We start from the raw sequence: 14,186 nt of genomic DNA, 5'->3' as shown, positions 1-14,186 counted from the left end.
AAGCTGAAACTCCAATGCTTTGACCACCTGATGCAAAGAGCTGACTCACTGGAAAAGACTGTGATGCTAGGAAAGATTGAAAATAGGAAGAGAAGAGAACGACAGAGGATGAGATGGTTGGATGTCATCCCTGACTCAATGGACATGAGTTTGAGCAAGCTCTGAGTGTTGGTGATAGACGGGGAAGCCCGGCCTGCTGCAGTCCACAAGGTCATGAGGAGTCGGACATGACTGAACTGAACAGATAACAAAAAGCCACCTGGTGGCTCATATGGTAAAGAATCTGCCTGCAATGTAGGACACCTAAGTTCAATCCTTGGGTTGGTAAGATCCCCTGCAGAAGAGAGTAGCTACCCTCTCCAGTATTCTTGCCTGGAGAATTCCATGGACAGAAGAGGCTGGTGGGCTACAGTCCAAGAAGTTGTAAAGAGTGGGACATGACTGAGTAACTAACACTTTCACTTTCACTGCAAAAAGCTGCCTAGACCAGTCCTACAAATCTATTGTGTCTCTGCTCAGTAATTACAGTTATGGCCTCATCTCTGCTAGTTGTCTGTTGACTAACAATAGAGAGGCTATCATTGTTTTGGTCTTCTCTGTGTATAACAACATATGGCAGCACCATAGGGCATGAAAGACAGGAAATTGCTAATTATAGTTTCTGGTAGAGAAACGGATAGAAATGTCAGAAGTCAGTAGGTCTCTGGAATGAGGTAACCTCCGATTCTCTGACTGATGGCACCACACAGTGCAGAACAAACCCATAGGTCCAACAAGACTTAGATCTAGTTAGGCTCACTAGATGCAATGGTAAATTTTGAAATTGCAAAAGATGGATGGTTTGAGAGCAGAAGCTTATTTTCTTCCAGCAAATTAATGGTTGAATTGCCTAGGAGAGAACTGGAGTAAAGATGTTTCTTGTTACAGGAGCAAGTCAGTTAAATTATTGACTAAAATATTATGTATGTACATTTGTTTCTATACATGTGTGCATGGGCTTGTGTGTATATTTATGCTTATACTGATATAAATCAGTTAATCCTAAAGGAAATCAACCTTGACTACTTATTGGAAAAAACTGATAGTGAGGCTGAAGCTCACTACTTTGGCCACATGATATGAAAAGCTAACTCACTGGAAAATACTCTGATGTCAGGAAAGATTGAGGGCAGGAAGAGAGGGGATGACAGAGGAGATGGTTGAATGGCATCATGGACTTAATGGGCGAGTTTGAGCAAACTCAGGGAAATAGTCGAGGACAGGAAAGCCTGGTATGCTGCAGTCCATGGGGTCACAAAGAGTCAAACAGGACTTAGCACCCAAATAACAAAATGTGTATTTTTTCATATATCATTTTTATATTAATCAAAGAGTAGTCTAATGTCATAAAGTCCTTCAGTTTGGTATATATAAACCCTTGCACATTTCTGTAGCTGCAGATCTGCTTAATATGCTCCAGGGTATAGAAAGCCAGCCCATGTCTTCTTTTCATGAGAGCATTCTCCTAGAGTCATCTCATGCGTAATTCTATACACATAGTAGAAGGAAAAATGTACTATTTATTTTAAGACATTGTCGACTTTAGAAAGATACACAACATGAGATTTGCAAGTTAAGTTTAATCTGGGGGAAAATGAAGATTGTAGGCGAAGAGACAGCTCTTCAGATAGAGAAACTGAGAAACTGCTCTAGAGAGATAATGGGAGAAGGTCAATATATAGGATTTGGTGAGAGGATAATTCAGGGAATCAGGGCAATAAGGCAATAAAAACCACTTATTTTAGAAGATTTTCTGCTAGTCTAAAGGGATTTAGTGCTTTTCTAGATATGAGGAGATGCAAGGATTGGGGTTATGAAATTAGTTTCTGAAAACATCTGACTATCTAAAGACCTGTTCCACCAGTTTTCCTGGAGCACAGAGTGCTTCATTCTTAATCATGAACTCCTTTCAGGGTCAAAGGTCAACAGCTGCAACAGGACAGGATTCAGTTTCCACAGAGAGAAATGGCAAATGCCCTTGGCAAGAGCCAATTTGTAGTTGATAATATTGTAAGCCATAAGACATAGCTTTTAGTTAGAATTTTTAAAAATTATTCCAAATTTTTTTGAAAAGTTTTAGTTGAATTTAGCATGATAATATGAAATAACATATTATCAATATCATATATCAATCAATAACATATATTAAGTATCAGGGCTTATCGATATAGATAACAAAAGATTAACTTGTTGGGATAAAGTTCTCCTTGCCTGCAAAAACAATTCAAGTGATGGTGCACCTATCTGACATTATAAAATGAAGTCATTTTCCCTAATGTCTGTTGGGCAAATAAATTTTTTCTTTACAGTTTTGGGGTCCTCTGCTTGGACTAAAAATTAAATTGATGTGAGAGATGTTAACAGTGAGGTAGAAATTGGCAGTCAGTATAGGGCCTCAGGACACCCAAAAAAGATGTCCTTTTCTTTATAGGGGACTGGAATGCAAAAGTAGGAAGTAAAGAAAACACCTGGAGTAACAGGCAAATTTGGCCTTGGAGTACAGAATGCAGCAAGGCAAAGGCTAATAGAGTTCTGCTAAGAGAAAAGACTGGTCATAGCAAACACCCTCGTCCAACAACACAAGAGAAGACTCTACACATGGATATCACCAGATGGTTGACACCGAAATCAGATTGATTATATTCTTTGCAGCCAAAGATGGAGAAGCTCTATACAGTCAGCAAAAACAAGACCAGGAGCTGACTGTGGCTAGGATCATGAACTCCTTATTACCAAATTCAGACTGAAACTGGAGAAACCCTCTAGACCATTCAAATGTGTGACCTAAATCGAATTCCTTATGACCATATAGTGGAAGTGAGAAATAGATTTAAAGGCCTAGATCTGATAGAAAGAGTGCCTGATGAACTATGGATGGAGGTTTATGACATTCTACAGGAGACAAGAATCAAGATCATCCACTAGAAAAAGAAACTCAAAAAAGCAAAATGGCTGTCTGAGGAGGCTGTACAAATAGCTGTGAAAAGAAGAGAAGGGAAAAGCAAAGGAGAAAACGAAAGATATACCCATTTGAATGCAGAGTTCTAAAAAATAACAAGGAGAGATAAGAAAGCCTTCCTCAGCAATCAATGCAAAGAAGTAGAGGAAAACAATAGAATGGGAAAGACTAGAGATCTCTTCAAGAAAATTAGAGATACTAAGGGAACATTTCATGCAAAGATGGGCTAGATAAAGAACAGAAATGGTATGGACCTAACAGAGGCAGAATATATTAAGAAGAGGTGGCAAGAATACACAGAAGAACTATATAAAAAAGACCTTCAAGACCCAGATAATTATGATGGTGTCATCACTCACCTAGAGTCAGACATCCTGGAATGTGAAGTCAAGTGGGCCTTAGGAAACATCACTACCAACAAAGCTAGTGGAAGAGATGGAATTCCAGTTGAGCTATTTCAAATCCTGAACAATGATGCTGTCAAAGTGCTGCACTCAATATGCCAGTAAATTTGGAAAACTCATCAGTGGCTAAAGGACTGGAAAAGGTCAGTTTTCATTCCAATCCCAAGGAAAGGAAGTGTCAAAGAATGTTCAAACTACCACACAATTATACTCATCTCACATGCTAGTAAAGTAATGCTTAAAATTCTCCAAGCTAGGATTCAGCAATACATGAACCATGAACTTCCAGATGTTCAAGCTGGTTCTAGAAAAGGCGGAGGAACCAGAGAACAAATTGTCAATATCTGCTGGATCATTGACAAAGCAAAAGAGTTCCAGAAAAACATTTATTTCTGCTTTATTAACTATGCCAAGGCCTTTGACTGTGTGGATCACAATAAACTGGACAATTCTAAAAGAGATGGGATTCAATTCTTACATGATAGTATACATGTTAGAATTCCCATTCTCCCAAATCATCCCACCCTCTCAAGAATTGAATCGCCAGTCCATGTCTGACGTAGCATGCAGCATGCTTGGGGCTGGTGCATGGGGGTGACCCAGAGAGATGTTGTGGGGAGGGAGGTGGGAGGGGGGGTCATGTTTGGGAACGCATGTAAGAATTAAAGATTTTAAAATTAAAAAAAAATAAAAATAAAAAAAAATAAAAGAGATGGGAATACCAGACCACCTGACCTGCCTCTTGAGAAACCTATATGCAGGTCAGGAAACAACAGTTAGAACTGGACATGGGACAACAGACTGTTTCCAATTAGGAAAAGGAGTACATCAAGGCTGTATATTGTCACCCTGCTTATTTACCTTATATGCAGGGTACATCATGAGAAATGAGGGCTGGAGGAAGCACAAGCTGGAATCAAGTTTGTCAGAAGAAATAGCCATAATCTCAGATATGCAGATGACACCACTCTTATGGCAGAAAGTGAAGAAGAACTAAAGAACTTCTTGATGAAAGTGAAAGAGGAGAGTGAAAAAGTTGGCTTAAAGCTCAACATTCAGAAAACTAAGATCATGACATCTGTTCCCATCACTTCATGGCAAATAGATGGGGAAACAGTGTCAGGCTTTATTTTGGGGGCTCCAAAATCGCTGCAGATGGTGATTGTAGCCATGAAATTAAAAGATGCTTACTCCTTGGAAGGAAAGTTATGACCAACCTAGATAGCCTATTGAAAAGCAGAGACATTACTTTGTCAACAAAGGTCCGTCTTGTCAAGCTATGGTTTTTTCAGTGGTCATGTATGGATGTGAGAATTGGACTATAAAGAAAGCTTAGCACTGAAGAATTGATGCTTTTGAACTGTGGTGTTGGAGAAGACTCCTGAGACTCCGTTGGACTACAAGGAGATCCAACCAGTCCATCCTAAAGGAGATCTGTCCTGGGTGTACATTGGAAGGATTAATGCTGAGGCTGAAACTCCAATACTTTGAGCACCTGATGTGAAGAGCTGACTCATTTGAAAAGAAACTGATGCTGGGAAAGATTGAAAGCAAGAGGAGAAGCGGGTAACAGAGAATGAAGTGGTTGGATGGCATCACCGACTCAATGGACATGGGTTTGTGTGGACTCCAGGAGTTGCTGATGGACAGGGATGCCTGGTGTACTGTGGTTCATGGGATTGCAAAAAGTTGGACAGGACTGAACAACTGGACTGAACCGAACTGATAGGGCCTCAGTCTTATTTTCAAGAAACATCTCGATCCATTATCCTAGAGCTATACACTTTGTCCTAAATTCTTGGAATGTGTCCTTGGTCTGATAAATAATCAGTACTGGCAAAGATGCAGGGAATTGTTGTAATTAACTTCTGTTCTATATGCCTGAGGAAAGACAACTGGGGATCCCAAATCCATTCATCTTGTACATTGTAAAATAACCAGGGGACCTGAAAAATGGTGGAGACTATATCTGAGGATCAAGAGAAGCCACAAAGTTATAAGGTTAAGCATCTTGACCTTTAAACTTATTGGTTAAAAATGACATATTTTAAGGACAGAAGCAACAAAATATGTACAGATTAATACTAGTAAATATAAAACTGCTGTAATCTCTGCCTTTTGGGGGACTTTTTACCCCCTCTCAGTATCTATGCTGAGAGCTTTGTACTTTCCTTATCTTTAACAAATTCTATTCTATTCTCTTGTTACTGTAGAGTGTTTGTATGTTTGTGAAGTTCATTCTTTGGCCTCATGAAGAAAAAGTAGGATTCCCATTTTTAACAGGAGAAAATCAAACTAAAATTTAATAACATGTATATATAGGGTGTATTAGTTTAATCATTCTGACTGTATGTGACTATGGGATCTTCTCAGCCCAGGGATCAAACTCCTAGGGCAAGCACACTGACTGAAACCGCCCCACTCCTGGCCAGACACCATAGCAACCACTTGCATGAGTCGTTTTCAGACAGGAGGTCCTGGTAAGGATCACAGAACTAATAAGCCACCACCAACTGGAAGAGTTCAGGAAAAGTCAAAATGTGACACTACGTGTCCAAGCACCTCCCAGAATCCTCACTGGTATCCATCTAGGCTGAACAAGGCATGCACCACCAGGAAGTATTCTGAGTCAGAATGATTGGCTAAAGACAATCCAGAAACTAATCCCATCACCCTAAAACCCAAGCAGTTCTCCTGGGTGCCCTTACCCTACTGCTCTCTACCTGGGTGCCCCTTCCCAATAAAATCTCTTGCTTTGCCAACACATGTGTCTCCTCGGACAATTCATTTTCAAGGGCTAGACAAAAGCCCACTTTTGGGTCCTGGAAGGGTTCCCACTTCCCGCAGCAGAACCTGGGTCTCCAGCATTGCAGGCAGACTCAACCATCTGTGATCTACCAGGGAAGTCCCAGAAAAACTAACTTGCCATGAATGTGTGCTAAATTGCTTCAGTCATGTCTGACTTTTTGCAACCCTGTGAACTGTAGCCCGTCAGGCTCCTCACTTCTCTATCCATGGGTTTCTCCAGGCAAGAATATTGGAGTGGGTTGCCATTTCCTACTCCAGCAGATCTTCCCCACCCAGGGATTGAGCTGTATATCTCCTGCATTGCATCGCCACCTGGGAAGCCCAAGTAACTTGCTGAAAAGGCTGAAACTCTCATCTTAAATACCGTCTTTAGCTAAAAGTAAAAGAGGATGTTGTGGAAGGCAGTAGTGGTTTGCGACTTCAAAGGGAAAAAAGACAATTTGCATGGAGATGGAAATGCAAAATCTTGGTAAACAAAGGCTTGCTGTGTCTTATAGAGACCTTGAGACATAGAGTGAACTCTGATCTCTAGGCCCTGCCTAGAATTTCCTCCGGCACACCTACTTCTTATTCTTTGCTAATGTCTCTGATGATAGCTTTATTCTTGGAACAGTCTGTCATATAAAATCTTTCAGCAGTTTGGAGTCAGGTCAAAGTTTTTTTCCTGAGTCTCTGAGTCTTGATTTAAGCTCAAAAAAATCCTGATGCCAAAGAAATATTTGGGGGTGGCAAGTTTTTCTCCCCTATATATCCAACAATAATAGAAGAATAATTGTGAGGTTCAGAATAAGTACATTTAATTTCTACCTACCGTATCTTTTTTTGTTGTTTTATGAAAAAAATGAAATACTTAGATGTTATCTATGATCCTTTATCCTTACATCCTTCATACATTTTGCAGAGGTTTTTTGAAAGTAAGAAATTATTTGGAAATGATTTGGGACTTTAATCATTCTCGAGAGTAGAAAGTAGCAAATGTTATTCTTAGTCATTTCAACTGAACTTTGAAAAAAGTAGAAAAGATGAAAATCTACCAAAAAAGACGGACTATTTAGTAAAGATGCACTAAATAAAATAGAAGTTATTCGGCAAAAGTACAGTGGATTAACTGAGATATCATCACTATTCAGTTCAGTTCAGTTCAGTTGCTCAGTCGTGTCCGACTCTTTGTGACCCCATGAATCGCAGCACGCCAGGCCTCCCTGTCCATCACCAATTTCCGGAGTTCACTCATATTCACGTCCATTGACTCAGTGATGCCATCCAGCCATCTCATCCTCTGTCGTCCCCTTCTCCTCCTGCCCTCAATCCATCCCAGCATCAGAGTCTTTTCCAATGAGTCAAATCTTCGCATGAGGTGGCCAAAGTACTGGAGGTTCAGCTTTAGCATCATTCCTTCCAAAGAAATCCCAGGGCTGATCTCCTTCAGAATGGACTGGTTGGATCTCCTTGCAGTCCAAGGGACTCTCAAGAGTCTTCTCCAACACCACACTTCAAAAGCATCAATTTTTCGGTGCTCAGCCTTCTTCACAGTCCAACTCTCACATCCATGCATGACCACTGGAAAAACCATAACCTTGACTAGACGGACCTTAGTCAGCAAAGTAATGTCTCTGTTTTGAATATGCTATCTAGGTTGATCATAACTTGTCTTCCAAGGAGTAAGCGTCTTTTAATTTCATGGCTGCAATCACCATCTGCAGTGATTTTGGAGCCCCCTAAAATAAAGTCTGACACTGTTTCCCCATCTATTTCCCATGAAGTGATGGGACCGGATGCCATGATCTTCGTTTTCTGAATGTTGAGCGTTAAGCCACATTTTTCACTCTCCTCTTTCACTTTCATCTAGAGGCATTTTAGTTTCTCTTCACTTTCTGCCATAAGGGTGGTGTCATCTGCATATCTGAGGCTATTGATATTTCTCCCGGCAATCTTGATTCCAGCTTGTGTTTCTTCCAGTCCAGCATTTCTCATGATGTACTCTGCATAGAAGTTAAATAAGCACGGTGACAGTATACAGCCTTGACGTACTCCTTTTCCTATTTGGAACCAGTCTGTTGTTCCATGTCCAGTTCTAACTGTTGCTTCCTGACCTGCATACAGAGTTCTCAAGAGGCAGGTCAGGTGGCCTGGTATTCCCATCTCTTTCAGAATTTTCCACAGTTTACTGTGATCCACACAGTCAAAGGCTTTGGCATAGTCAATAAAGCAGAAATAGATGTTTTTCTGGAACTCTCTTGCCTTTTCCATGATCAATTGAATGTTGGCAAGTTGATCTCTGGTTCCTTTGCCTTTTCTAATACCAGCTTGAACATCAGGAAGTTCACATTTCACGTATTACTGAAGCCTGGCTTGGCGAATTTTAAGCATTACTTTACTATCAGGTGAGACAAGTGCAATTGTGTGGTAGTTTGAGTATCCTTTGGTATTGCCTTTCTTTGGGATTAGAATGAAAATTGACCTTTTCCAGTCCTTTGGCCACTGATGAGTTTTCCAAATTTGCCGGCATATTGAGTGAAGCACTTTCAGAGCATCATCTTTCAGGATTTGAAATAGCTCAACTGGAATTCCATCACCTCCACTAGCTTTGTTCATAGTGATGCTGTCTAAGGCCCAATTGACTTCAAATTCCAGGGTGTCTGGCTCTAGATGAGTGATCACACCATCGTGATTATCCAGGTCTTGAAGATCTTTTTTGTACAGTTCTTTTGGGTATTCTTGCCACCTCTTCTTAATATCTTCTGCTTCTGTTAAGTCCATACCATTTTTGTCATTTATTGAGCCCATCTTTGCATGAAATGTTGTCTTGGTAGCTCTAATTTTCTTGAAGAGATCTCTAGTCTTTCCCATTCTGTTGTTTTCCTCTATTTCTTTGCATTGATCACTGAAGAAGGCTTTCTTATCTGTCCTTGTTATTCTTTGGAATTCTGCATTCAGATGCTTGTATCTTTCCTTTTCTCCTTTGTTTTTCCCTTCTCTTCTTTTCACAGCTATTTGTAAGGCCTCCCCAGACAGCCATTTTGCTCTTTTGCATTTCTTTTCCATGGGGACGGTCTTGATCCCTGTCTCCTGTACAATGTCATGAACCTCATTCCATAGTTCATCAGGCACTCCATCTATCAGATCTAGGCGCTTAAATCTATTTCTCACTTCCACTGTATAATCATAAGGGATTTGATTTAGGTCATACCTGAATGGTCTAGCGGTTTTCCCTACTTTTTTCAATTTGAGTCTGAATTTGGCAATAAGGAATTCATGATCTGAGCCACAGTCAGCTCCTGGTCTTGTTTTTGCTGACTGTATTGAGCTTCTCCATCTTTGGCTGCAAAGAATATAATCAATCTGATTTCGGTGTTGACCACCTGGTGATGTCCTTGTGTAGAGTCTTCTCTTGTGTTGCTGGAAGAGGGTGTTTGCTATTACCAGTGCATTTTCTTGGCAAAACTCTATTAGTCTTTGCCGTGCTTCATTCCACATTCCAAGGCCAAATTTGCCTGTTACTGCAGGTGTTTCTTGACTTCCTACTTTTGCATTCCAGTCCCCTATAATGAAAAGGACATCTTTTTTAGGTGTTAGTTCTAAAAAGTCTTGTAGGTCTTCATAGAACCATTCATCTTCAGCTTTTTCAGTGTTACTGGTTGGGGCATAGACTTGGATTACTGTGATATTGAATGGTTTGCCTTGGATATGAACAGAGACCATTCTCTCATTTTTGAGATTGCATCCAAGCACTGCATTTTGGACTCTTAGTTACTCATAAATTAAACAAAAAGAATTAAAAATACATAAAGTGTAACATTTAAGAGTAATAAAAAGAGAATTTCATCTGAAATTACACAAACAATATGACATGCCTAACGTATTATTTTTGCAATTACAGTAATTTGGAATTCCAATACAAGTAAGTCTTGTATAGCAAAACAATTTGGATTACAATCTCTAAGGAATAAAAACAACTAAGAATACTGCAGAAAGTGGAGAGGAACTAAGGAGACTCTTGATGAAAGGGAAAGAGCAAAGTGAAAAAACTGGCTTAAAACTTTATATTCCAAAAACTAACATCATTTCATCTGGTCCCATCACTTCATGGCAAATAGATGGGGAAACAATGGAAACAGTGACAGACTTTATTTTCTTGGTCTCCAAAATCACTGCAGATGGTGACTACAGCCATGAAATTAAAAGACGCATCCTCCTTGGAAGAAAAGTTATAACCAATCTAGACAGTTTATTAAAAAGCAGAGAAACTACTTTGCCAACAAAGATCTGTCTAGTCAGAGCTATGGTTTTTCTGGTAGTCATGTATAGATGTGAGAGTTGGACCATAAAGAAGTCTGAGCACTCAATAATTGATGCTGTTGAACTGTGGTGCTGGAGGAGACTTTTGAGTCCCTTGGACAGCAAGGAGATCAACTCAGTCAATCCTAAAGGAAATAAACCCTAAATATTCATTGGAAGGACTGATGCTAAAGCTAAACCTCCAGTATTTTGGCTAGTTGATGCAAAGAACTTGCTCACTGGAGAAGACCCTGATGCTGAGAAAGATTTAGGACAAGAGAAGGGAGCAACAGATAATGAGATGGTTAGATGGCATCACTGACTCAATGTACATGAGTTAGAGTAAACTCAGGGAGATAGTGAAGGATAGGGAAGGTTGGCTTGATGTAGTTCATGGGCCACAAAGAGTCAGCAAGACTTCGCAACTGAACAACAACAACATTCAAGGGATTCAGAATGTAAGGCCAGATTAGTCAAAAACACACTGTGAATATCTTGGCTCACTGAAGTGACTCATATTTGCCTTATTTACCAAGTGTCAAAGCACATGAAACCCTTCTCATAGATCTAGCATTAACACCATCCTGCCAAGCTTAATATATTCTTTTGCAATTTTGAGGACATCCAATCTCTCAATAACTAAGTTTTAAGTCCAATCACATGCCCAGCTTCAGTCCTCTCAAATTGTAAATGATAAGATTAATGAGTCATCATAACAACTCCTCTTCTGTTCATATACAGGACTTTTCTAGAGAGATTTATCCATAAAGGGAAAAATTCTCTGTCTCAATTCCATGTCAGCAATTAACCAGTACATCCACAGTACTGAAAAAAAATTCTACCCCTGGATAAATATTAACTGAAATAGAAAAACTATACAAATTGTTTGGATAATCAATGTTTACTTATAGAAAGACATAGAAGAAAAGTCAGGCCCAGTTGTAAACCAGTAATCATGTTGTTGATGATAGTTTTTTGACTAAGGAGGGTCATATATCCACATTTACAAGCATAGCTGTCTTTTTCATTGTGGGAACAGAACTGCATGAAACTTATTTGGAACACCTGAAGGAGCCCTCTAAAGAACCCATAAGGATATCTTATAGAATGAAAACAATTATCAAAAGCTAAGTTCAGTTCAGTCGCTCAGTGTTCAACTCTGCGACCCCATGACTGCAGCATGCCAGGGCTCCCCGTCCATAAACAACTCCCGGGGTTCACACAAACTCATGTCCATTGAGTCAGTGATGCCATCCAACCATCTCATCCTCTGCCATCCTGTTATTTCCTGCCTGCCTTCAATCTTTCACAGCATCAGGGAATTTTCTTATGAGTCAGTTCCTCGCATCAGGTGGCCAAAGTATTGGCGTTTCAGCTTCAACATCAGTCCTTGCAATGAATATTCAAGTCTGATCTCCTTTAGGATGGACTGGTTGGATCTCCTTGCAGTCCAAGGGACTCTCAAGAATCTTCTCCAACACTACAGTTCAGAAAGATCAATTCTTCAGCACTCAGCTTTCTTTACAGTCCAACACACACATCCACACATGATTACTGGAAAAATCATAGCTTTGACTACATGGACCTTTGTTAGCAAAGTAATGTCTCTGCTTTTTAATAAACTGTCTATGTTGGTAATAACTTTTCTTCCAAGGAGCAAGTGTCTTTTAATTTCATGGCTGCAATCACCATCTACAGTGCATTTTGGAACCCCCCAAAATTAAAGTCTGTCACTGTTTCTGCTGTTTCCCCATCCATTTGCCATGAAGTGATGGGACCAGATGTCATGATCTGACTTTTCTGAGTGTTGAGTTTTAAGCCAACTTTTTCACTCTTCTCTTTCACTATCATCAAGAGGTTCTTTAGTTCTTCTTCACTTTCTGCCATAAGGGTGGTGTCATCTGCATATCTGAGGTTATTGATATTTCTCTCTGCAATCTTGATTCTAGCTTGTGCTTCCTCCAGCCCAGCGTTTCTCATGATGTACTCTGCATATAAGTTAAATAAGCGGGGTAACGATATACAGCCTTGACGTACTCCTTTCCCAATTTGGAACAACTCTGTTGTTCCATGTCCAGTTCTAACTGCTGTTTCTCACCTGCAAACAGATTTATCAAAAGGTAGGTCAGGTGGTCTAGTATTCCCATCTCTTTCAGAATTTTCCACAGTTTGTTGTGGTCCACACAGTCAAAAGCTTTGGCATTCTCAATAAAGCATAAATAGATGTTTTTCTGGAACTCTCTTCCTCTTCGTTGATCCAGCAGATGTTGGCAATTTGATCTCTGGTTCCTCTGCCTTTTCTAAAACCAGCTTGAACATCAGGAAGTTCACGGTTCACGTATTGTTAAAGCCTGGCTTGGAGAATTTTGAGCATTACTTTGCTAGCGTGTGAGATAAGTGTAATTGTGCTGTAGTTTGAGCATTGTTTGGCATTTTCTTTCTTTGAGATTGGAATGAAAACTGACCGTTTCCATTTCTGTGGCCACTGCTGAGTTTTCCAAATTTGCTGATATATTGAGTGCTGCACTTTCAAAGCATATCTCTAGGACTTAAAATAGCTTAAATGGAGTTCCATCACTTCCACTAGCTTTGTTCATAGTCATGCTTCCTAAGGCCCACTTGGCTTCACATTCCATGATGTCTGGCTCTAGGTGAGTGATAATCACACTATCATGATTATCTCGGTCATGAAGATCTATTTTTAAAGTTCTTCTGGGTATTTTTGCCATCTCTTCTTAATATCTTCTGCTTCTGTTAGGTCCGTACCATTTCTGTCCTTTATTCGGTGAAACATTCCTTTGTTAGCTCTAATTTTCTTGAAGAGATCTCTAGTCTTTCCCATTCTATTCTATGTTTTCCTGTATTTCTTTGCACTGATTATTGAGGAAGGCTTTCTTATCTCTCCTTGCTATTCTTTGGAACTTCCACTCAAACAGGTATATTTTTTCTTTTCTCCTTTTCCTTTGCTTCTCTTCTATTCAGTTATTTGAGGCCTCTTCAGACATCCGTTTTTCCTTTTTGCATTTTTTTCCTTCGGGATGATCTTGATCCCTGCCACCTTTACAGTGTCACAAGCCTCTGTCCATAGTTGTTCAGGCACTCTAACAGATATAATCCCTTGAAGCTATTTGTCACTTTCACTGTATAATCATAAAGGATTTGATTTAGGTCATACATGAATGGTTTAGTGGTTTTCCCTACTTTCTTCAATTTAAGTCTCAATTCGGCAATAAGGAGTTCATGGTCTATGCCACAGTGAGCTCCTAGTCTTGTTTTTGCTGACTATATAGAATTTCTCCATCTTTGGCTGTAAAGAATATAATCAATCTGATTTCAGTAACAATGTCTGTGTGTAGAGTCTTCTCTTGTGTTGTTGAAAGAGGGTGTTTGCTATGACCAGTATGTTCTCTTAGCAAAAACTCTGTTAACATTTGCCCTGCTTCATTCTGTACTCCAAGGCCAAATTTGCCTGTTACTCCAGGTATCTCTTCACTTCCTACTTTTGCACTCCAGTCCCCTATAATGAAAAAGACATCTTTTGGGGGGTGTTAGTTCTAGAAGGTCCTGTAGGTCTTCATAGAACCGTTCAACTTCAGCTTCTTCAGCATTACTGATCAGGGCATAGACATGGATTACCACAATACTGAATGGTTTGCCTTGGGAACCAACAGAGATCATTCCGTCATTTTTGAGGTCTC

The sequence above is a fragment of the Ovis canadensis genome, chromosome 2 (genome assembly GCF_042477335.2).
Source record: "Ovis canadensis isolate MfBH-ARS-UI-01 breed Bighorn chromosome 2, ARS-UI_OviCan_v2, whole genome shotgun sequence".
Lineage (NCBI taxonomy): Eukaryota > Metazoa > Chordata > Mammalia > Artiodactyla > Bovidae > Ovis > Ovis canadensis.
This window is presented reverse-complemented; position numbering follows the sequence as displayed.